Source organism: Ranitomeya imitator, chromosome 3 (genome assembly GCF_032444005.1).
Source record: "Ranitomeya imitator isolate aRanImi1 chromosome 3, aRanImi1.pri, whole genome shotgun sequence".
In the NCBI taxonomy this organism is placed as follows: domain Eukaryota; kingdom Metazoa; phylum Chordata; class Amphibia; order Anura; family Dendrobatidae; genus Ranitomeya; species Ranitomeya imitator.
This window is the reverse complement of record NC_091284.1, coordinates 409,628,402-409,653,512: the sequence shown is the minus strand read 5'-3', so window position 1 is coordinate 409,653,512 and position 25,111 is coordinate 409,628,402.

Genomic DNA, 25,111 nt, shown 5'->3' with positions numbered 1-25,111 from the left:
TGCTGGACACACTGGGGCAATACTGGAGACCATGGGGCAGATTGCTGGACACACTGGGGCAATACTGGAGACCATGGGGCAGATTGCTGGACACACTGGGGCAATACTGGAGACCATGGGGCAGATTGCAGGACACACTGGGGCAATACTGGAGACCATGGGGCAGATTGCTGGACACACTGGGGCAATACTGGAGACCATGGGGCAGATTGCTGGACACACTGGGGCAATACTGGAGACCATGGGGCAGATTGCTGGACACACTGGGGCAATACTGGAGACCATGGGGCAGATTGCTGGACACACTGGGGCAATACTGGAGACCATGGGGCAGATTGCTGGACACACTGGGGCAATACTGGAGACCATGGGGCAGAATGCTGGACACACTGGGGCAATACTGGAGACCATGGGGCAGAATGCTGGACACACCGGGGCAATACTGGAGACCATGGGGCAGATTGCTGGACACACTGGGGCAATACTGGAGACCATGGGGCAGAATGCTGGACACACCGGGGCAATACTGGAGACCATGGGGCAGATTGCTGGACACACTGGGGCAATACTGAAGACCATGGGGCAGAATGCTGGACACACTGGGGGACTATGTGGTCTGGTCACGGTGTGGTGGTATTAAGTCACAGGTTTGGCATGTAGGGGTGACACCATTAGGCCCAGTTTAAGTTCTACAAAACAGGAAAACCATTTTTGGTAACCTTTGTGTGTATTGAGCCGGGGGAGGGGGGGGGGCGCCAAACTCGGGAACAGCCCCGGGCGGCAAAATCTCTAGCTACGCCTCTGGTGTTATACCATCACCAACACACTGTGGAGTTGGACCTCGTGAAAGAGACCGACTCATGAGCGTCTTTTTGCAGCACTGTCTGCAACATGATTGTTACCCATATAGTTATGATTCCATATAATAGGTTGCCAGTGTGTTCTATCCACAATACAAAAGTAAATTTTGCTAGTTGCTTCTCCCCTGGAAAGGTAAGCGCCCATGCTGCAGTATCAAAACATGCTAGAAGACAGTCTTGACAGTGTTTTTCCCCAATACAGCAGTGAGGCACACAATTTGCATCACAGTGATAGCCTTCTAACCACAGAAACGTTTAGTTGTCAACGCAAAATCATTAGCAGCATTGCGGAGTTTGTATATTCTACCCGTGTTTGTTCTACTCCCAGTAATTATGTTTCTACCCACGCTACAAAGACATACAGATTGTAAATTCAGATTGGGAGTCCCAATGGTGACAGTGCCAGTAATGTCTATAAATGTCTGTAAAGCAAATGGTGAATTATTGGAGCTAAATAAGAGGTAAAACCCCCCAAAAATTTAAAGTGATGATCAGCCTCATTCAGGTGGCACACATATCAGTTTCGTAGATTACTATTATCAGAAAAATGTAAGGATAGTAACATGGGTAGTTGACTCAAAGACATTGGAGGACTGCTGGTATCGGAGGCCTACTGCTCCAGGCAACACACATGAAGGAGACCCAATCTACATATTTACAAAAATGTATTTGCACACACCAACAAAGTGACATCAATTTCACCACAGTAGAAATAGTCTATTTGGGACCAAAAGGTCTTCCACTATACCCAACCCAGCAGATGGACACCCAACCAGGAGTGTTCACATTTAATAAAATTGTTGGCAGACACCAACAAAGTGGCATCAAGTTTAACACAGTAGAAATATTATAATAGGGACCCACAGGTCTTCCACTGTCACGATATATATAGCGACCTCGCGGGGGCATCAGTAGCGGACGGCACAACAAACTCACAGCGGGATGGAAAAGGGGGAGGAAGGCCCCATCAATAGGGAAATGAAGGAATGGTCATCTCCTGCTCAAACCTGAGTCTGTCTGTGCACTTCCCAACCCAGCAGATGGACACCCAAGCAGGACTGTTCACATTTCCACAAATTAGTGTTAACATCTCCAGCAGCAGCAGCAACAGCAGGCACAGAAGCCCCACTAAAGATATCAGAGACTGCAATTACGAGAGAGCAAACAGGACACTAAAAACTACAACATCCAGTAACAATTAATAAGCACATTACCCATGCCCATAAACCCTACATGGGAATAGGCCACACTCCATAACAATAGTCAAACATATAGATCTATTGTAATTACCCACAACAGAATCAAGAAGTGCTTCTAGGCGAAATATTTAAAACAATTACTTTTTTTTATTTAACATCAATAAGTTGCAACAATAAAACAGATTGGTGCCTCAAAACAAAGCAACAGAGGCCAGCAAAATATGGAACTACGCAGAGTTACTGGATCAGGGAATCTATGAGGTTGAGATCTTTAAGTAATTTAGTAACACGCGTTGGGGTCCGGAGGCACGGCCTGTCACTCGGCAGTAGATTTTTTCGCTGGATACGCTTAAAGGTAATATTTTGAGGAATGGATACGGTGTAATTTGCGTACATGTGGGCCCTTGAAGGGACGAGGTAATAGTATTTGGCTATGGGTGCTTTTGTGTATAGATAAACTGCGCCCCTAGTACCTGTTCTGAAATTGTGGATATTGCCCCACACGTGTCACACTGGTAATACGAATAGTGCTTAGTTGCAAATATTGTATTATTATTGTCTAATCGAGAGTATGCAACCTTCTATTGATTGTATATGTATACCTACATTACTAAAAGATCTCAACCTGATCCAGTAACTCTGCGTAGTTCCATATTTTGCTGGCCTCTGTTGCTTTGTTTTGAGGCACCAATCTGTTTTATTGCTGCAACTTATTGATGTTAAATAAAAAAAGTCATTGTTTAAATATTTCGCTTAGAAGCACTTCTTGATACTGTTGTGGGTAATTACAATAGATCTATATGTTTAACATCCAGTAACAGAAGTTGTCTTTGGATAGGACCTCACGTTAGTGGTTCACTAGTGCTTTCAGAAACATTAAGACCTACCCCACATACACCTCGAACACCAAGCCTAATCCCCCTTCCACCACAACCTTGCTTTTTCCCCAGTCATGTTGCTCAGATAATGTGCTAGGAGCACACTATTGGCAACTAAAAATAGATTTTTTACTCTGCACAACTTCTGCACACAGCTGAGTTTTAGCATCACAAAATTAGAAGGTAAAATATGGCAAGATGAAACATGTTACTCACAGAAGAAATAATTGTTTCAGTGTGGATGAGGCTTGTATGACAAAGAAGATCTGCTCCCAAAAAATTCAAAGTGAGATGTCCCCTACTGTATGACATTAGTATCAGATTTTTTTTTTTTGGTGTGGATGAGGCCTGAACAACATTGACTACATGTTCCAAACAATTTGTACATGAGATGTCCCCTACTGTATTACGTTAGTAACAGAATAATTTTTTGGGCCTGTCGATGAGGCCTGTATAACAGACTAGATGCTCAAAACGATTTCAAACTGAGATCTCCCTTCTGAATCTCATTAGTAATGTAAAAAAATAATATTTTTAGTGTGCATGAGGCCTGTATAATCTAGAAGATTGTCAGTGGCATTGGAACGCCCTCTTTCCTACATTTCCAGCTGGTAAGGTGTAGGTTTGCCGTAGAAATATTGCCAACGTGCCACTGCATGAACTGATCAGGAAAAGGGCCATGATGACGGCGGGAATGGGATCAGACAACAGAATCAATAACAGGGTGGCTATGGGAGGTACGAGATCCAGGATCCAGCCTACAATGGTTACTCATTTACCCAACATCAAATGCCAGGGAGCGTTTGATGCTCGCCAGAAGATAGGTGTAACAGATGCGTGTCTCAAGCTAGGCATAAAAGATGGCATGAGAAATTGGATGTCAAAGATGCACATAATTTAGAAGACAGGCTCAAAACAATTTTAAACTGAGATCTCCCCTTCTGAATCAAGTTAGTAATGTAAAAAGATATTTATTGTTAGTGTGTATGAGGCCTGTATAATCTAGAAGATTGTCCGTGCCATTGGAATTCCCTCTTTCTTACATTTACTGCTGGTACAGTGCAGGATTGCCGCAGAAATATGGCCGATGTGTCGTTACATGAACTGATCAGGAAAAGGGCCATTACGATGGCCCTAAATATATTATTGTACTTGAGGTCTGCAGACAGCTTCATATCACCACCATAAAATTACAAAGGCGGGCTGTATCATATTTAGCAACAGAAAAAAATTATAATTTTTTTTTATGCATGTTAAGTAAGTCTACAGACAGGTTCATATCACTGCCACAAAAAGACAATGTGGGATACGGCGGACTGTATCACATTCAGCAACAGAAAAAAATTATATATTTTTAAATGCATGTTAAGTCTGTAGACGGGTTCATATCACTGCCACAAAATGACAACGAGGGATACGGCAGGCTGTATCACATTCAGCAACAGAAAAAATTATTTTTTTAATGCTTGTTAGGTCTGTGTTATGAACAGGTGATTCAGAACCCCAATGGACCTGGTGGTTACGAGCACAGAAAATTACCTGATAGTTGCTAATCACATAGGACGAGCTCTGAGACGTGGGAACTCTGCTGACCGCAATCCCTAATCCTATCACACCACACTAGAGGTAGCCGTGGATTGCTCCTAACGCTCCCTATGCAACTCGGCACAGCCTGAGAAACTAGCTAGCCCTGAAGATAGAAAAATAAGCCTACCTTGCCTCAGAGAAATTCCCCAAAGGAAAAGGCAGCCCCTCACATATAATGACTGTGAGCAAAGATGAAAACACAAACACAGAGATGAAATAGATTTTAGCAAAGTGAGGCCCGACTTACTAAATAGACCGAGGATAGGAAAGATAGCTTTGCGGTCAGCACAAAACCTACAAACAACCACGCAGAGGGCGCAAAAAGACCCTCCGCACCGACTAACGGTACGGAGGTGCTTCCTCTGCGTCCCAGAGCTTCCAGCAAGCAAGACAAACCAATATAGCAAGCTGGACAGAAAAAATAGCAAACAAAAGTAACACAAGCAGAACTTAGCTTATGCAGGGCAGACAGGCCACAAGAACGATCCAGAAGAGAGCAAAACCAATACTGGAACATTGACTGGAGGCCAGGAACAAAGAACTAGGTGGAGTTAAATAGAGCAGCACCTAACGACTTAACCTCGTCACCTGAGGAAGGAAACTCAGAAGCCGCAGCCCCACTCACATCCACCAGAGGAAGCTCATAGACAGAACCAGCCGAAGTACCGCTCATGACCACAGGAGGGAGCTTGACCACAGAATTCACAGCTTCCCCCCCCTTGAGGAGGGGTCACCGAACCCTCACCAGAGCCCCCAGGCCGACCAGGATGAGCCAAATGAAAGGCACGAACCAGATCGGCAGCATGAACATCAGAGGCAAAGACCCAGGAATTATCTTCCTGACCATAACCCTTCCACTTAACCAGGTACTGGAGTTTCCGTCTCGAAATACGAGAATCCAAAATCTTCTCCACTATATACTCCAACTCCCCCTCAACCAAAACCGGGGCAGGAGGATCAACGGATGGAACCACAGGTGCCACGTATCTCCGCAACAATGACCTATGGAATACGTTATGGATGGAAAAAGAAGCTGGAAGGGTCAAACGAAAAGACACAGGATTAAGAACCTCAGAAATCCTATACGGACCAATGAAACGAGGCTTAAACTTAGGAGAGGAAACTTTCATAGGAATATAACGAGATGACAACCAAACCAAATCCCCAACACGAAGTCGGGGACCCACACAGCGCCTGCGGTTAGCGAAACGTTGAGCCTTCTCCTGAGACAATGTCAAATTGTCCACTACATGAGTCCAAATCTGCTGCAACCTATCCACCACAGTATCCACACCAGGACAGTCAGAAGACTCAACCTGCCCTGAAGAGAAACGAGGATGGAAACCAGAATTGCAGAAAAATGGCGAAACCAAAGTAGCCGAGCTGGCCCGATTATTAAGGGCAAACTCAGCCAAAGGCAAAAAGGACACCCAATCATCCTGATCAGCAGAAACAAAACATCTCAGATATGTTTCCAAGGTCTGATTGGTTCGTTCAGTCTGGCCATTTGTCTGAGGATGGAAAGCCGAGGAAAAAGACAAATCAATGCCCATCCTAGCACAAAAGGCTCACCAAAACCTCGAAACAAACTGGGAACCTCTGTCGGAAACGATGTTCTCCGGAATGCCATGTAAACGAACCACATGCTGGAAGAACAATGGCACCAAATCAGAAGAGGAAGGCAATTTAGACAAGGGTACCAAATGGACCATCTTAGAAAAGCGATCACAAACCACCCAAATGACCGACATTTTTTGAGAGACGGGGAGATCTGACAAGAACTCTGGGACCTCAGAAGGGGTGGATGATGAAATAGACAGAAATGGAACATTACCATGTACCCCCTGACAACCCCAGCTGGACACAGACATTGATTTCCAATCTAATACTGGGTTATGGAGTTGTAGCCATGGCAACCCCAACACGACCACATCATGCAGATTCTGCAACACCAAAAAGCGAATATCCTCCTGATGTGCAATTTAGACAAGGGCACCAAAGACCATCTTAGAGAAGCGATCACAAACCACCCAAATGACCGACATTCTTTGAGAGACGGGGAGATCCGAAATAAAATCCATAGAGATATGTGTCCAAGGCCTCTTCGGGACTGGCAAGGGCAAAAGCAACCCACTGGCACGAGAACAGCAGGGCTTAGCCCGAGCACAAATCCCACAGGACTGCACAAAAGAACGCACATCCCGCGACAGAGACGGCCACCAAAAGGATCTAGCCACCAAATCTCTGGTACCAAAGATTCCAGGATGACCAGCCAACACCGAACAATGAACCTCAGAGATAACTTTATTCGTCCACCTATCCGGGACAAACAGTTTCTCCGCTGGGCAACGGTCAGGTTTATTAGCCTGAAATTTTTGCAGCACCCGCCGCAAATCAGGGGAGATGGCAGACAAAATTACCCCCTCTTTGAGAATACCCACCGGCTCAGGCAAACCCGGAGAATCGGGCACAAAACTCCTAGACAGGGCATCCGCCTTCACATTTTTAGAGCCCGGAAGGTACGAAACCACAAAGTCAAAACGGGAGAAAAACAGCGACCAACGAGCCTGTCTAGGATTCAACCATTTGGCAGACTCGAGATAAGTCAAGTTTTTGTGATCAGTCAAGACCACCACGCGATGCTTAGCTCCTTCAAGCCAATGACGCCACTCCTCGAATGCCCACTTCATGGCTAGCAACTCTCGATTGCCAACATCATAATTTCGCTCAGCAGGCGAAAATTTCCTGGAAAAGAAGGCGCATGGTTTCATCACCGAGCAATCAGAACTTCTCTGCGACAAAACAGCCCCTGCTCCAATTTCGGAAGCATCAACCTCGACCTGGAACGGAAGCGAAACATCTGGTTGGCACAACACAGGGGCAGAAGAAAAACGACGCTTCAACTCCTGAAAAGCTTCCACAACAGCAGAAGACCAATTGACCACATCAGCACCCTTCTTGGTTAGATCAGTCAACGGTTTAGCAATGCTAGAAAAATTAGCGATGAAGCGACGATAAAAATTAGCAAAGCCCAGGAACTTCTGCAGACTCTTCAGAGATGTTGGCTGAGTCCAATCATAAATGGCCTGAACTTTAACAGGGTCCATCTCGATAGTAGAAGGAGAAAAAATGAACCCCAAAAATGAAATCTTCTGAACACCAAAGAGACACTTTGACCCCTTCACAAACAAAGAATTAGCACGCAGGACCTGGAACACCATTCTGACCTGCTTCACATGAGACTCCCAATCATCCGAGAAGACCAAAATATCATCCAAGTATACAATCAGGAATTTATCCAGGTACTCTCGGAAGATGTCATGCATAAAGGACTGAAACACTGATGGAGCATTAGAAAGTCTGAATGGCATAACCAGGTACTCAAAATGGCCTTCGGGCGTATTAAATGCTGTTTTCCATTCATCGCCCCGTTTAATACGCACAAGATTATATGCACCACGAAGATCTATCTTGGTGAACCAACTAGCCCCCTTAATCCGAGCAAACAAATCAGACAGCAGCGGCAAGGGGTACTGAAATTTGACCGTAATTTTATTTAGAAGGCGGTAATCAATACAAGGTCTCAGCGAACCATCCTTCTTGGCCACAAAAAAGAACCCCGCTCCCAATGGCGACGATGACGGGCGAATATGACCCTTCTCCAAAGACTCCTTCACGTAACTCCGCATAGCGGCGTGCTCAGGTACAGATAAATTAAACAGTCGACCCTTAGGAAACTTACTACCAGGAATCAAATCGATAGCACTATCACAATCCCTATGCGGAGGTAGGGCATTGGACTTGGGCTCATCGAATACATCCCGGTAATCAGACAAGAACTCTGGGACCTCAGAAAGGGTGGATGATGAGATAGACAGAAATGGAAGATCACCATGTACCCCCTGACAACCCCAGCTGGACACAGACATTGATTTCCAATCTAATACTGGGTTATGGACTTGTAGCCATGGCAACCCCAACACGACCACATCATGCAGATTATGCAACACCAGAAAGCGAATATCCTCCTGGTGCGCAGGAGCCATGCACATGGTCAGCTGGGTCCAATACTGAGGCTTATTCTTGGCCAAAGGCGTAGCATCAATTCCTCTCAATGGAATAGGACACTGCAAGGGCTCCAAGACAAACCCACAGCGCTTAGCATACTCCAAGTCCATCAAATTCAGGGCAGCGCCTGAATCCACAAATGCCATGACAGAATAGGAAGACAAAGAGCAGATCAAAGTAACGGACAAAAGAAATTTCGACTGTACCGTACCAATGGTGGCAGACCTAGCGAACCGCTTAGTGCGCTTAGGACAATCAGAGATAGCATGAGTGGAATCACCACAGTAGAAACACAGCCCATTCTGACGTCTGTGTTCTTGCCTTTCAGCTCTGGTTAAAGTCCTATCGCACTGCATAGGCTCAGGTTCATGCTCAGATAATACCGCCAAATGGTGCACAGATTTACGCTCGCGCAAGCGTCGACCGATCTGAATGGCCAAAGACATAGACTCATTCAGACCAGCAGGCATAGGAAATCCCACCATGACATCCTTAAGGGCTTCAGAGAGACCCTTTCTGAAAATAGCTGCCAGTGCACATTCATTCCATTGAGTGAGCACGGACCACTTTCTAAACTTCTGACAATAAATCTCTATCTCATCCTGACCCTGACACAGAGCCAGCAAATTTTTCTCTGCCTGATCCACTGAATTGGGTTCGTCGTACAGCAATCCGAGCGCCAGAAAAAACGCATCAATATTACATAATGCAGGATCTCCTGGCGCAAGGGAAAATGCCCAGTCTTGAGGGTCGCCACGTAATAAAGAAATAATGATCTTAACTTGTTGAACTGGGTCACCAGAGGAGCGGGGTTTCAGAGCCAGAAATAGTTTACAATTATTTTTAAAATTCAAAAACTTTGCTCTATCGCCAGAAAATAACTCAGGAATAGGAATCTTAGGTTCTAACATAGGATTCTGAACCACTAAATCTTGAATATTCTGTACATTTATAGCGAGATTATCTATCAAAGAGAACAGACCTTGAATGTCCATGTCCACACCTGTGTTCTGAACCACCCTGATGTAAAGGGGAAAAGAGAGACAGAACACAGTGCAAAGAAAAAAAAATGGTCTCAGAACTTCTCTTTTCCCTCTATTGAGAAGCATTAGTACTTTGGGCCTCCAGTACTGTTATGAACAGGTAATTCAGAACCACAATGGACACAGAAGTACAGAGCACACAAGTGACCTGACAATTACCAAAAATTAAGGACGAGCTCTGAGACGTGGGAACTCTGCTGACCGCAATCCCTAATCCTATCACACCACACTAGAGGTAGCCGTGGATTGCGCCTAACGCTCCCTATGCAACTCGGCACAGCCTGAGAAACTAACTAAGACAGAAAAATAAGCCTACCTTGCCTCAGAGAAATTCCCCAAAGGAAAAGGCAGCCCCCCACATATAATGACTGTGAGTAAGATGAAAATACAAACACAGAGATGAAATAGATTTAGCAAAGTGAGGCCCGACTTACTGAATAGACCGAGGATAGAAAAGATAGCTTTGCGGTCAACACAAAAACCTACAAACAACCACGCAGAGGGGCAAAAAGACCCTCCGCACTGACTAACGGTACGGAGGTGCTCCCTCTGCGTCTCAGAGCTTCCAGCAAGCAAGAAAAACCAATATAGCAAGCTGGACAGAAAAAATAGCAAACAAAAAATAACACAAGCAAAACTTAGCTTATGCAGGATAGACAGGCCACAGGAACGATCCAGGAGGAAGCAAGACCAATACTAGAACATTGACTGGAGGCCAGGATCAAAGCACCAGGTGGAGTTAAATAGAGCAGCACCTAACGACTTAACCTCATCACCTGAGGAAGGAAACTCAGAAGCCACAGTACCACTCTCGACCACAAGAGGGAGCTTGGCCACAGAATTCACAACAACATTCATTCCATTGAGTGAGCACAGACCACTTCCTAAATTTCTGACAATATATCTCTACCTCATCCTGACCCTGACACAGAGCCAGCAAGATTTTCTCTGCCTGATCCACTGAATTAGGTTCATCATAAAGCAATTTCACAGAGAAAAAGTTGAACTATGGGGACCTCTACTTTTAACAACTTCACAGAAAAAAATCCCCAGTGTAAACTAGATAAAAAATACCTTTATTAATTAATTAAAACCTATAATAATAAGTGCACTTCACATAAACCATCACCATGACAACAACATAAAATAGAAAAGACCAGGGTGATGCCTAGCCCTGTACTGCACTACCTGCACCCTACCTACCAGCGGAGGTTGGCACCCTAAAGACCTGCGCAATTGGCGCCCCCGCTCACCGTCGACTATCCCTTCTACCCCTATTGGGCCCTAATAGGACGGGATGAAAATACATACACAGTCATACAAAAGTGCTATAATATGATGGAGAAACAGGGGGAGTCTATATTACTACCTGCTCTTCCCCTACCTCTCAGCGGAGGTTGGCACCCTATGATAGTACGTGGCGCCCCCGCTCAACGACGACTGTACACTAAACTGTCCCTTTTTTAGATGTTTCGGGAGATAAACTACTGTATGTATAATAAAGTGCTGTAGTGCTTGTAAACCATGTCTAAACACACTCCACAGGTTTAAATATACTTGTATGGATTCTCTTTATATATATATAGCGCTCATTCATAAACCAGGTACTCCAGACAAAGTGAAGTTTGATATACACAAGATGTAAATAATCAGTGTTCATCAAAATAGACCTGATGCACCGATTGGACACCCAAATACCTAGTCCAAACCCACTAGGCTGAATCCCCAGTCAGGCCACAAACAAAAAAACACAGTCAGTCGGTACCTTTGTTATAGAGAATCCCTACATAACAACCATTTGGGTCACCCCAATACCCTACTGATGTATATATATAAACACAATTAGTATATTCTCAAACAAAGCCTCCCTTGTAGACTCAATACAAGGGAGGCTTTGTTTGAGCGTTGAGCGGGGGCGCCACGTACTATCATAGGGTGCCAACCTCCGCTGAGAGGTAGGGGAAGAGCAGGTAGTAATATAGACTCCCCCTGTTTCTCCATCATATTATAGCACTTTTGTATGACTGTGTATGTATTTTCATCCCGTCCTATTAGGGCCCAATAGGGGTAGAAGGGATAGTCGACGGTGAGCGGGGGCGCCAATTGCGCAGGTCTTTAGGGTGCCAACCTCCGCTGGTAGGTAGGGTGCAGGTAGTGCAGTACAGGGCTAGGCATCACCCTGGTCTTTTCTATTTTATGTTGTTGTCATGGTGATGGTTTATGTGAAGTGCACTTATTATTATAGGTTTTAATTAATTAATAAAGGTATTTTTTATCTAGTTTACACTGGGGATTTTTTTCTGTGAAGTCATCATAAAGCAACCCGAGCGCCAGAAAAAACGCATCAATATCACATAATGCAGGATCTCCTGGCGCAAGGGAAAATGCCCAGTCTTGAGGGTCGCCACGTAATAAAGAAATAATGATCTTTACTTGTTGAACTGGGTCACCAGAGGAGCGGGGTTTTAAAGCCAGAAATAGTTTACAATTATTTTTGAAATTCATAAACTTAGCTCTATCTCCAGAAAATAACTCAGGAATAGGAATTTTAGGTTCTAACATAGGATTCTGAACCACTAAATCTTGAATGTTCTGTACACTTATAGCGAGATTATCCATCAAAGAGGACAGACCTTGAATGTCCATGTCTACACCTGTGTTCTGAACCACCCTGATGTAAAGGAGAAAAGAAAGACAAAACACAGTGCAAAGAAAAAAAAATGGTCTCAGAACTTCTCTTTTCCCTCTATTGAGAAGCATTAGTACTTTGGGCCTCCAGTACTGTTATGAACAGGTGATTCAGAACCCCAATGGACCTGGTGGTTACGAGCACAGAAAATGACCTGATAGTTGCTAATCACATAGGACGAGCTCTGAGACGTGGGAACTCTGCTGACCTCAATCCCTAATCCTATCACACTACACTAGAGGTAGCCGTGGATTGCTCCTAACGCTCCCTATGCAACTCGGCACAGCCTGAGAAACTAGCTAGCCCTGAAGATAGAAAAATAAGCCTACCTTGCCTCAGAGAAATTCCCCAAAGGAAAAGGCAGCCCCCCACATATAATGACTGTGAGCAAAGATGAAAACACAAACACAGAGATGAAATAGATTTTAGCAAAGTGAGGCCCGACTTACTAAATAGACCGAGGATAGGAAAGATAGCTTTGCGGTCAGCACAAAACCTACAAACAACCACGCAGAGGGCGCAAAAAGACCCTCCACACCGACTAACGGTACGGAGGTGCTTCCTCTGCGTCCCAGAGCTTCCAGCAAGCAAGACAAACCAATATAGCAAGCTGGACAGAAAAAATAGCAAACAAAAGTAACACAAGCAGAACTTAGCTTATGCAGGGCAGACAGGCCACAAGAACGATCCAGGAGAGAGCAAAACCAATACTGGAACATTGACTGGAGGCCAGGAGCAAAGAACTAGGTGGAGTTAAATAGAGCAGCACCTAACGACTTAACCTCGTCACCTGAGGAAGGAAACTCAGAAGCCGCAGCCCCACTCACATCCACCAGAGGAAGCTCATAGACAGAACCAGCCGAAGTACCGCTCATGACCACAGGAGGGAGCTTGACCACAGAATTCACAACAGGTCTGCAGACAGGTTCATATCACCGCCACAAAATGATACAGTGGGATATGGCTGGCTGTATCACATTCAGCAACAGAAAAAATTAAATATATATTTTTAATGTGCCTTAGGTCTGCAGTTTCATATCACCACAGCACTAAATGACAAGGTGGGATGCAGGAGGCTGTTTCACATTTAGCTAATGATAAAATTAGATTTACAATGCTATACTCGTGCATGGAGCACAATAAAAGCAGGGCACAATACACTTGTAGGACATGTGCCCTGCTGGCTTTGTCTGTGGACCTCAGTAAACAAAAAAAAAAAATGCTGGAAGGTAAATTTGACAGCCACACTGGACACAAGCTAGCTACGCTATCTGACTGATATACAACTGCCTAGCTAACTACCTAAAATCTTGCTGCTAACAGTGCCAGCATCAGGAGCAGCCTCTCTGCGCTGTCAGTGTCAAAATGGAGCTAAAACAAGATGTCCGCTCTTTATATGGAGAGGGACATGTGATTTCAGCAGCCAATGACACAAGCTGTTGTGTCAGGACATTGTGGGTGTTTCCTACGCCCTGATTGGCTAGCCGCAATGTTCACATGTAAAGTTAGGAAATAAATAAATAAATGACTGTTTACAAGAAAGCTGCGCCTCTGAGCTCTGCAAACCCCCTCAAACATATGCCAAACGCTCATGATACGCCACCATTATCGTTGCTAAAGTGCTGAATATACTTTTGTGTTAATGCAAATATTTTCCCCCACTTTTTACCGAATGTTACCAATTTTTTCTAATTTTATAAAATTTTGCTTGTGTAATATGTCTCCCTCCTTTTCCTTTACCCAATTTATGTTTAAAAAAATCCTTAATAAAAAGTACTTTAACCCATTTGCGACCTCCTCCGTACTAGTATTATTATTATTATTTTATTATTATTTATTGTTATAGCGCCATTTATTCCATGGCGCTTTACATGTGAGGAGGGGTATACATAATAAAAACAAGTACAATAATCTTAAACAATACAAGTCATAACTGGTACAGGAGGAATGAGGACCCTGCCCGCGAAGGCTCACAATCTACAAGGGATGGGTGAGAATACAGTAGGTAAGGGTAGAACTAGTACTGTGGAGGTCGCTTCCCTCCCTTTGATGTGGGCTCCGGTTGTGAGCCCACATCTTTTCCGACACATGTCAGCTGTTTTGAGCAGCTGACAGGTAACCGGATTAGCCACGAGTGGAATCGCAATCCACGCACGGCTATTAACTCATTAAATGCCGGTGTCAAACTCTGACAGCGGCAGTTTATGCACGCTTCCGGTCATCGGGCCGGAAATCCGCCCACCAGTGACCCCGTCACGTGATTGCGGGTCACCGGTGGGTTGGCATGACAACCAGAGTTCTCCTGGAGCCCGCTATGGTTGTCAGTGCTGGATTGCTATGAGCGCCACCCAGTGGATGGCGCTCATAACAAGTCAGCAATTCTGTTACATACAGGTGATCTGATCACCACCTGTATGTAGCAGAGCCGATCGGGTTATGTCAGCTTCTAGTCTCCCATGGAGACTATTGAAGTATGCCAAAAGTTAAAAAAAATTTTGTTTAAAAATATTAAAAATAAAAATATAAACGTTAAATCGGCCCCCTTTCACCCCATTCAAAATAAAACAATAAAAAAATAAATAAATCAGACATACATATATTTGGTATTGCTGCATTCAGAATCACCCGATCTATCAATCAAAAAAAAAAAAAAGGATTAACCTGATTGCTAAACGCCGTAGTGAGAAAAAAAATTCAAAATGCCAGAATTACATTTTTTTGGTCGCTGCAATATTGCATTAAAATGCAATAACGATCGATCAAATGATCATATATGCACTAAAACGTCAGTTCGACCCTCAAAAAATAAGCCTTAACACAACCAGAGATCATGAAAAATGAAGATGCTACATGTCTCAGAAAATGGCGCAATTTTTTTTTTTTAACAGACTTTGGACTTTTTTTTCACCACTTAAATAAAAAAGAACCTAGACATGTTTGGTGTCTATGAACTCGTAATGACCTGGAAAATCATAGTGGCAGGTCAGTTTTAGCATTTGGTAAACATGGTAAAAAATTTTTTAAAAAAACCTTGTGGAATTGCACTTGTTTTGCAATTTCACCACATTTGGAATTACTTTCCTGTTTTTGAATACACAATATGGTAAAACCAATGGTGTTGTTCTAAGGGGTTAATAAAAACGGTGTCTCTAAGGGCTTAATAACAAAGGTGCCTGCTGTGTGCCTAAGGATGCTGCTGAACTGCGCGATTTTGGTGCTTTTTTTTCTCTGGAGGCTTCTATGTGGAGCCTAAAAAAACATATCTAAAAACTGAGTTCAGTTACATTATTAAGTGCAGAATCAAAGCTTTTCCGTACTATAACAAAAACACATTAAAAACGTGGCTTAACATCTGCACAAAAAGTCTACTATATAATTGTCTAAGGGTCACTTCCGTCTTTCTGTCCTTCTGTCTGTCTGTCTTTCTGTCACGGATATTCATTGGTCGCGGCCTCTGCCTATCATGGAATCCAAGTTGCTGATTGGTCTCGCCAGCTGCCTGTCATGGCTGCCGCGACCAATCAGCTACGGTCACAGTCCGATTAGTCCCTCCCTACTCCCCTGCAGTCAGTGCCCGGCGCCCGAACCATACTCCCCGCAGTCACCGCTCACACAGGGTTAATGCCAGCGGTAATGGACCGCGTTATGCCGCGGGTAACTCACTCTGCCTATGCAGCGTCAATAATAAAAAGATCTAATGTAAAAATAATTAAAAAAGTAAAAAATCATCATATACTCACCTTTCGCGACGCTCCGGTGACCGCTCCATGCAAGCGGCAGGTTCCGGTGCTAAGTATGGTATGCGACAAGGACCTGCCATGATGTCACAGTCTTGTGACCGCGACGTCTTCACAGGTCCTGCGCGCCTGTGTGAGAAGGACCTGCCATGACATCACGGTCATGTGACCGTGACGTCATCACAGGTCCTGCGCGAGAAGGACCTGCCATGACGTCACGTGTTGTGAGTTCTGTTTTTGGGCTCCCTCTGGTGGTTACTGATGGTACTGGGTGACTTGTCTTTCCTGGGTCTCTGGGTTCCACCTGTTCCATCAGGATATGGGAGTTTCCTATTTAACCTGGCTTTGCTGGCATTTCCTCGCCGGTTATCAATGTATCCAGTGTGTCTTGTTACCTCTGCTCCCTGCTCCTAGAACCTCCTGGTCAAGCTAAGTTTGGATTTTCCTGTTTTGGTGTTTTGCTTTATTTGGTTTTTAGTCCAGCCTGCAGATATGTGATTATTGCTGCTGGTTGCTCTAGTGGGCTGAAATTGCTCCTCATGTACCATGAGTTGGCACATGAGTTCAAGTAATTTCAGGATGGTTTTTTGAAGGGTTTTTCGCTGACCGCGCAGTTCACTTTTGTATCCTCTGCTATCTAGCTTTAGCGGGCCTCATTTTGCTGAAACTGTTTTCATACTGCGTATGTGCTTTCCTCTCATTTCACCGTCATTATATGTGGGGGGCTGCTATTTCTGTGGGGTATTTCTCTGGAGGCAAGAGAGGTCTGTGTTTCTTCTAATAGGGGAAGTTAGATCTTCGGCTGGAGCGAGACGTCTAGGATCATCGTAGGCACGTTCCCCGGCTACTTTTATTTGTGTGTTAGGTTCAGGGTCGCGGTCAGCTCAGGTTCCATCGCCCTAGAGCTTGTTTGTATCTGTGCTTGTCCTTTTGTGATCCCCTGCCATTGGGATCATGACAGTATAACCGGCCCACAAAGTGTTAATTGTATTGGCTGAAGTAGGAGGATAAGTAGTCTGAGGAAGTTTTTTTTTTTTTTTCCCTCAGAGTTTGCTGCCTAGCCTTATTGCAGCCTGGCTACTTCCTCCTCCTCTTAATCTTTGAATGGCTCTGATCCCAGCTGTTTATCATGGACGTCCAGAGTTTGGCTTCCAGCCTGAATAATCTTGCCGCTAAGGTTCAAAATATACAGGATTTTGTTGTACATGCTCCTATGTCTGAACCTAGAATTCCTGTCCCAGAGTTTTTTTCTGGAGATAGATCTCGTTTTCTGAATTTTAGGAACAATTGCAAGTTGTTTCTTTCTTTGAAATCTCGCTCCTCTGGAGACCCTGCTCAGCAAGTCAAGATTATTATATCTTTCCTGCGGGGTGACCCTCAGGATTGGGCATTTGCATTGGCACCAGGGGACCCTGCGTTGCTTAATGCGGATGCGTTTTTTCTGGCATTGGGTTTGCTCTATGAGGAACCTAACCAAGAGATTCAGGCTGAAAAAGCTTTGTTGGCCCTCTCTCAGGGGCAAGATGAAGCAGAAATTTATTGTCAAAAATTTCGGAAGTGGTCGGTGCTTACTCAGTGGAATGAGTGCGCCCTGGCTGCAAGGTTCAGAGATGGCCTTTCTGAGGCCATTAAAGATGTTATGGTGGGGTTCCCTGCACCTACTGGTCTGAATGAGTCTATGACTATGGCTATTCAGATTGATCGGCGTTTACGGGAGCGCAAACTTGTCCACCATTTGGCGGTGTCGTCTGAACCGTCACCTGAGATAATGCAATGTGATAAAATTCAGTCCAGAAGTGAACGGCAAAATTATAGGCGGAAAAAAAGGTTGTGCTTTTATTGTGTTGATTCAGCTCATGTTATATCAGCATGCTCTAAACGCACAAAAAAGGTTGATAAGTCTGTTGCCATTAGTACTTTACAGTCTAAGTTCATTCTGTCTGTGACTCTGATTTGTTCATTATCATCCATTTCCGTCGATGCCTATGTGGATTCAGGCGCTGCCCTGAGTCTTATGGATTGGTCATTTGCCAATCGCTGTGGGTTTAGTCTGGAGCCTCTGGAAGTCCCTATTCCTTTGAAGGGAATTGACTCTACACCTTTGGCTATGAATAAACCTCAGTACTGGACACAAGTGACCATGCGTATGACTCCTGTTCATCAGGAGGTGATTCGCTTCCTGGTACTGTATAATTTGCATGATGTCCTAGTGCTTGGTCTGCCATGGTTACAAACTCATAATCCAGTCCTTGACTGGAAATCGATGTCTGTGTTAAGCTGGGGTTGTCAGGGGGTTCATGATGATGCACCTCCGATTTCTATCGCTTCATCTACTCCTTCTGAGATTCCTGTGTTTTTGTCTGACTATCGGGATGTTTTTGAGGAGCCTAAGCTCAGTTCGCTTCCTCCTCACAGGGATTGCGATTGTGCTATAAATTTAATTCCAGGCAGTAAATTTCCTAAAGGTCGTTTGTTCAATCTGTCAGTGCCAGAGCATACTGCTATGCGGGATTATGTTAAGGAGTCCTTGGAAAAGGGACATATCCGTCCATCTTTGTCCCCTTTGGGAGCAGGTTTTTTTTTCGTGGCCAAAAAAGATGGTTCCTTGAGGCCTTGTATAGATTATCGTCTTTTGAATAAAATTACCGTAAAATATCAGTATCCTTTGCCATTGTTGACTGATTTGTTTGCTCGCATTAAGGGGGCTAAATGGTTCACTAAGATTGATCTTCGGGGTGCGTATAATCTTATACGAATAAAGCAAGGTGATGAGTGGAAAACCGCATTTAATACGCCTGAGGGCCATTTTGAGTATTTGGTAATGCCTTTCGGACTTTCTAATGCTCCTTCAGTCTTCCAGTCCTTTATGCACGATATTTTCCGTGAATATCTGGATAAATTTATGATTGTGTATTTGGATGATATTTTGTTTTTTTCTGATGACTGGGAGTCTCATGTTCAGCAGGTCAGGAAGGTGTTTCAGGTCCTGCGGGCCAATTCCTTGTTTGTAAAAGGCTCAAAGTGTCTCTTTGGAGTCCAGAAGATTTCTTTCTTGGGGTATATTTTTTCCCCTTCTACTATTGAGATGGATCCCGTCAAGGTTCAGGCTATTTGTGATTGGACGCAGCCTACATCTCTTAAGAGTCTACAGAAGTTCTTGGGCTTTGCTAATTTCTATCGTCGTTTTATAACTAATTTTTCTAGTGTTGTTAAGCCTTTGACGGATTTGACTAAGAAGGGTGCTGATGTTGCTAATTGGTCTCCTGCGGCTGTGGAGGCCTTTCAGGAACTTAAGCGCCGGTTTTCTTCTGCTCCTGTGTTGCGTCAGCCAGATGTTTCGCTCCCTTTTCAGGTTGAGGTTGATGCTTCCGAGATTGGAGCGGGGGCGGTTTTGTCACAGAGAAGCTCCGATGGCTCAGTGATGAAGCCATGCGCGTTTTTTTCTAGAAAGTTTTCGCCGGCTGAGCGGAATTATGATGTTGGTAATCGGGAACTTTTGGCCATGAAGTGGGCATTTGAGGAGTGGCGTCATTGGCTAGAGGGTGCTAGACATCGTGTGGTGGTCTTGACTGATCACAAAAATTTGATTTACCTTGAGTCTGCCAGGCGTCTGAATCCTAGACAGGCTCGTTGGTCACTGTTTTTCTCTCGTTTCAATTTTGTGGTTTCATACCTGCCAGGTTCAAAGAATGTGAAGGCGGATGATCTTTCTAGGAGTTTTGTGCCTGACTCCCTTGGAAATTCTGAGCCCTCTGGTATCCTTAGGGATGGGGTGATTTTGTCTGCTGTCTCCCCAGACTTGCGACGTGCTTTGCAGGAGTTTCAGGCGGGTAAACCTGATCGTTGTCCGCCTGAGAGACTGTTTGTTCCGGATAATTGGACCAGTAGAGTCATCTCCGAGGTCCATTCTTCTGCGTTGGCAGGTCATCCTGGAATATTTGGTACAAGAGACTTGGTGGCCAGGTCTTTTTGGTGGCCTTCCTTGTCGAGGGATGTGCGTTCTTTTGTGCAGTCTTGTGAGGTTTGTGCTCGGGCTAAGCCTTGCTGTTCTCGGGCCAGTGGATTGTTGTCACCTTTGCCTATCCCGAAGAGGCCTTGGACGCACATTTCCATGGACTTTATTTCGGATCTCCATGTCTCTCAAAAAATGTCCGTCATCTGGGTTGTGTGTGATCGCTTTTCTAAAATGGTTCATCTGGTACCCTTGCCTAAGTTACCTTCCTCCTCTGAGTTGGTCCCTCTGTTTTTTCAGAATGTGGTTCGTTTGCATGGGATTCCTGAGAACATCGTTTCTGACAGGGGATCCCAGTTTGTGTCTAGATTTTGGCGGACGTTCTGTGCTAAGATGGGCATTGACTTGTCCTTTTCGTCTGCATTCCATCCTCAGACGAATGGCCAGACTGAACGAACTAATCAGACCTTGGAAACTTATTTAAGGTGTTTTGTTTCTGCTGATCAGGATGACTGGGTTACCTTTTTGCCGCTGGCCGAGTTTGCCCTTAATAATCGGGCTAGTTCTGCTACCTTGGTTTCTCCTTTCTTTTGTAATTCGGGGTTTCATCCTCGTTTTTCCTCTGGTCAGGTGGAACCTTCTGATTGTCCTGGAGTGGACATGGTGGTGGATAGGTTGCATCGGATTTGGAGTCATGTGGTGGACAATTTGAAGTTGTCCCAGGAGAAGGCTCAGCAGTTTGCTAATCGCCGTCGCCGCGTGGGTCCTCGACTTCTTGTTGGGGACTTGGTGTGGTTGTCTTCTCGTTTTGTTCCTATGAAGGTCTCTTCTCCTAAGTTCAAGCCTCGGTTCATCGGTCCCTATAGGATCTTGGAAATTCTTAACCCTGTGTCGTTTCGTTTGGATCTCCCGGCATCGTTTGCTATTCATAATGTATTCCATCGGTCGTTGTTGCAGAAGTATGAGGTACCTGTTGTTCCTTCGCTTGAGCCTCCTGCTCCAGTGCTGGTGGAGGGAGAATTGGAGTATGTTGTGGAGAAGATCTTGGATTCTCGTGTTTCCAGACGGAAACTCCAGTATTTGGTCAAGTGGAAGGGTTATGGTCAGGAGGATAATTCTTGGGTGGTTGCCTCGGATGTTCATGCTGATGATTTGGTTCGCGCTTTTCATAGGGCTCATCCTGGTCGCCCTGGTGGTTCTCGTGAGGGTTCGGTGACCCCTCCTCAAGGGGGGGGTACTGTTGTGAGTTCTGTTTTTGGGCTCCCTCTGGTGGTTACTGATGGTACTGGGTGACTTGTCTTTCCTGGGTCTCTGGGTTCCACCTGTTCCATCAGGATATGGGAGTTTCCTATTTAACCTGGCTTTGCTGGCATTTCCTCGCCGGTTATCAATGTATCCAGTGTGTCTTGTTACCTCTGCTCCCTGCTCCTAGAACCTTCTGGTCAAGCTAAGTTTGGATTTTCCTGTTTTGGTGTTTTGCTTTATTTGGTTTTTAGTCCAGCCTGCAGATATGTGATTATTGCTGCTGGTTGCTCTAGTGGGCTGAAATTGCTCCTCATGTACCATGAGTTGGCACATGAGTTCAAGTAATTTCAGGATGGTTTTTTGAAGGGTTTTTCGCTGACCGCGCAGTTCACTTTTGTATCCTCTGCTATCTAGCTTTAGCGGGCCTCATTTTGCTGAAACTGTTTTCATACTGCGTATGTGCTTTCCTCTCATTTCACCGTCATTATATGTGGGGGGCTGCTATTTCTGTGGGGTATTTCTCTGGAGGCAAGAGAGGTCTGTGTTTCTTCTAATAGGGGAAGTTAGATCTTCGGCTGGAGCGAGACGTCTAGGATCATCGTAGGCACGTTCCCCGGCTACTTTTATTTGTGTGTTAGGTTCAGGGTCGCGGTCAGCTCAGGTTCCATCGCCCTAGAGCTTGTTTGTATCTGTGCTTGTCCTTTAGTGATCCCCTGCCATTGGGATCATGACAGTCACGGTCATGTGACCGCAACATCGTCACACCCTGGGACCTTGGATCGGAAGGTGAGTATATGTTTATTTTTTAACCTGTGACATACGTGGCTGGGCAAACCAAGCAATTATATGTTAGAGTGGGCACCATCTAGTATATCAATACGGGATCACCCTTTGCATATGACCATAGACCATCAAACAAAAAAAGAGACAAGTATGCAAAGAAATGGGATCACCAGTACACTGTAAGTAAGCAAAAAATGTACAATTTTTATTTATTGAGAACTACACACAAAACAACAATAAAAACACTTAAAAAAGCCTCCACCACATAGGTAGAGGTGGCGGGCAATATATTACGTGGCTGGGCAATATGCTAAGTGACTGGGCAATATACTATGTGGCTGGGCAATATACTACGTGGACATGCATATTCTAGAATACCCGATGCGTTAGAATCGGGCCACCATAATAATAATAATAATCTTTATTTTTATATAGCGCTAACATATTCCGCAGCGCTTTACAGTTTACACACATTATTATCGCTGTCCCCGATGAGGCTCACAATCTAGATTCCCTATCAGTATGTCTTTGGAATGTGGGAGGAAGCCGGAGAACCCGGAGGAAACCCACGCAAACACGGAGAGAACATACAAACTCTTAGCAGATGTTGTCCTGGGTGGGATTAGAACCCAGGACCCTAGCGCTGCAATGCTAACCACTGCGCCACCGTGCTGCCCACCATCTAGTGCATCAATAAGTAGTTTGGTGCTGATTCTACAGAAAGCAAAAAAAAACACAGTATTTCTGCAATGTGGCTTTACAGACACAAATTTTGGATGTCGTGCACTGAAGCTATATAAAGATAAGAATGTTCTGGCGGCTCCGATTGTGCGCTGAACTCTGGAGCATGGGAAAATGAACTGGCATTTTCCCATGCTCCAGATTTCAGCGCAAGTCAGGCTGTGAGGGAGCACAGATTCAGTGACGGCAATGCTAGTCACTGAAGCTCCGCTGGCAGCATCTCATTCATTCATCAGTGGTTTTCAGCTGGTGCGGTCGCATCTTGGCACCATCCTGGTTAAAAACTGTATATACCCCAGATATGGACAAAGACATACTGATAGGGATTCTAGATTGTGAGCCCCATCGGGGACAGTGATGATAATGTGTGCAAAACTGTAAAGCGCTGCGGAATATGTTAGCGCTATATAAAAATAAAGATTATTATTATTATTATTATGGCATGGGCAAAACTACAGACAGGTATGGGTATATTGTTGCTTTATAATATTACTTTTATTACAGGAGATCATGAGTGTCACATTGATTAAGGTAACAATACAATGGTAAAATTGTGTTGTGTTTTATTTCAATAAAAGACTTTATTCTGGCTGTGTCTTTATTTAACATGTACCAACTATAGGATTAGTAATGGAGAAGTGTCTTATTGACACTTCTCCATGACTTAAGGTACTGTCACACTCAGCAACGCTGCAGCGATATAGACAACGAGCCGACCTAAACTAGATCGCTGGAGCGTCGCTGTTTAGGTCGCTGTAGAGACGTCAAACACAGCAACTCCAGAACGATGCAGGAGCGATCCAGTGACGTAACCGCGACTCATCGTTCTCGCTGGTTGTTAGCTCCATGTAGAACGTTGCTGGCGTCGTTGCTTTTGATGTCAAACATGATGATACACGCCGACTTGACGATCAAATAAAGTTCTGGACTTCTAGCTCCGACCAGCGATGGCACAGCGGGATCCAGATCGCTGCTGCGTGTCAAACACAACGAGATCGTTATCCAGGACGCTGCAACGTCACGGATTGTTGTCGTTCTCGTTGCAAAGTTGCTGAGTGTGACGGTACCTTAAGCCATGGGCTTGATGTCACCTTACAATACTAAGGTGACATCAACCCCACAACTATTACCTCACTTGCAACTACTACAGGGCAATTGGGAAGAGCGAGGCTAAGTGCCAGAATTGGCGCATCTTAGAGATGCGCCCTTTTTGGGGCAGCTGAGTGCTGATGTTTTTAGCCAGGGGGGGCAACATCCATGGCCCCTTCCTAGCCTATTAATATCAGCCCACAGCTGTCTGCATAGCCTTTGCTGGTTATTAATTATGGGGGAACCCCACATCATTTTTTTGGGGGGGTCTCACATTTTAATAGCCATTTATGGCTAAGTATACAGCTGTCAGCTGATATTAATAGCCTGGGAAGCTCTATGGGTATTACCCCCATCCCAGGCTATAAACATCTGCCCCAGTAGTTGGCTTTCCCTCTGCTCGTTTTGAAAATTGCGCAGGAGCCTACGCTATTTTTTCCAATACATAATAGTTTATTAATTAAATACATGTCCCATAATTTGCACACACTGTACTAATTGTATTTGGCACTGAACTATATATATATATATATATATATATATATATATATATATATATACACACACACCTATTCTATATGTATTTACTGTATGTAATCCATCTCTTCTATCCTGTCGGCTCCTATAGTGATTTTACAGAAACCAGCAGATGATTTACCGGCTTTTCTTCTATATTTCTGTACTAATTTATATAAATATATCTTATATATAATTGCCTAGAATACTACTTCCTGCAATTTGTGCCAACTTCCGTGGCTTTGTCCGGAGCTAATGTCCGGAGCTAATGTCCGGAGCTAATGTCCGGAGATAAGTGACGTCAACAGTGTCCAGTGTCTGATTGGTTGCCGCCTGCTGCGAGCGACCAATCAGAAACGTGCCGTACTGTGACACACTCCGCCCGCCATTTTGGTGTGATTTTTGAATTTTTACCTCACAGCAAGTTTCTACTGCGTGGAGGCGGGCCCAGTGACGTTGCTCTTCAAGCTCCTGCCGAATTTCAAGTATATATGGATTCTAGACTCCCGATTCTTTAGAATCGGGCTGCCATCTAGTCTAATATATAATTGCCTAGAATACTACTTCCTGCAATTTGTGCCAACTTCCGTGGCTTTGTCCGGAGCTAATGTCCGGAGCTAATGTCCGGAGCTAATGTCCGGAGCTAATGTCCGGAGATTAATTGCCTAGAATACTACTTCCTGCAATTTGTGCCAACTTCCGTGGCTTTGTCCGGAGCTAATGT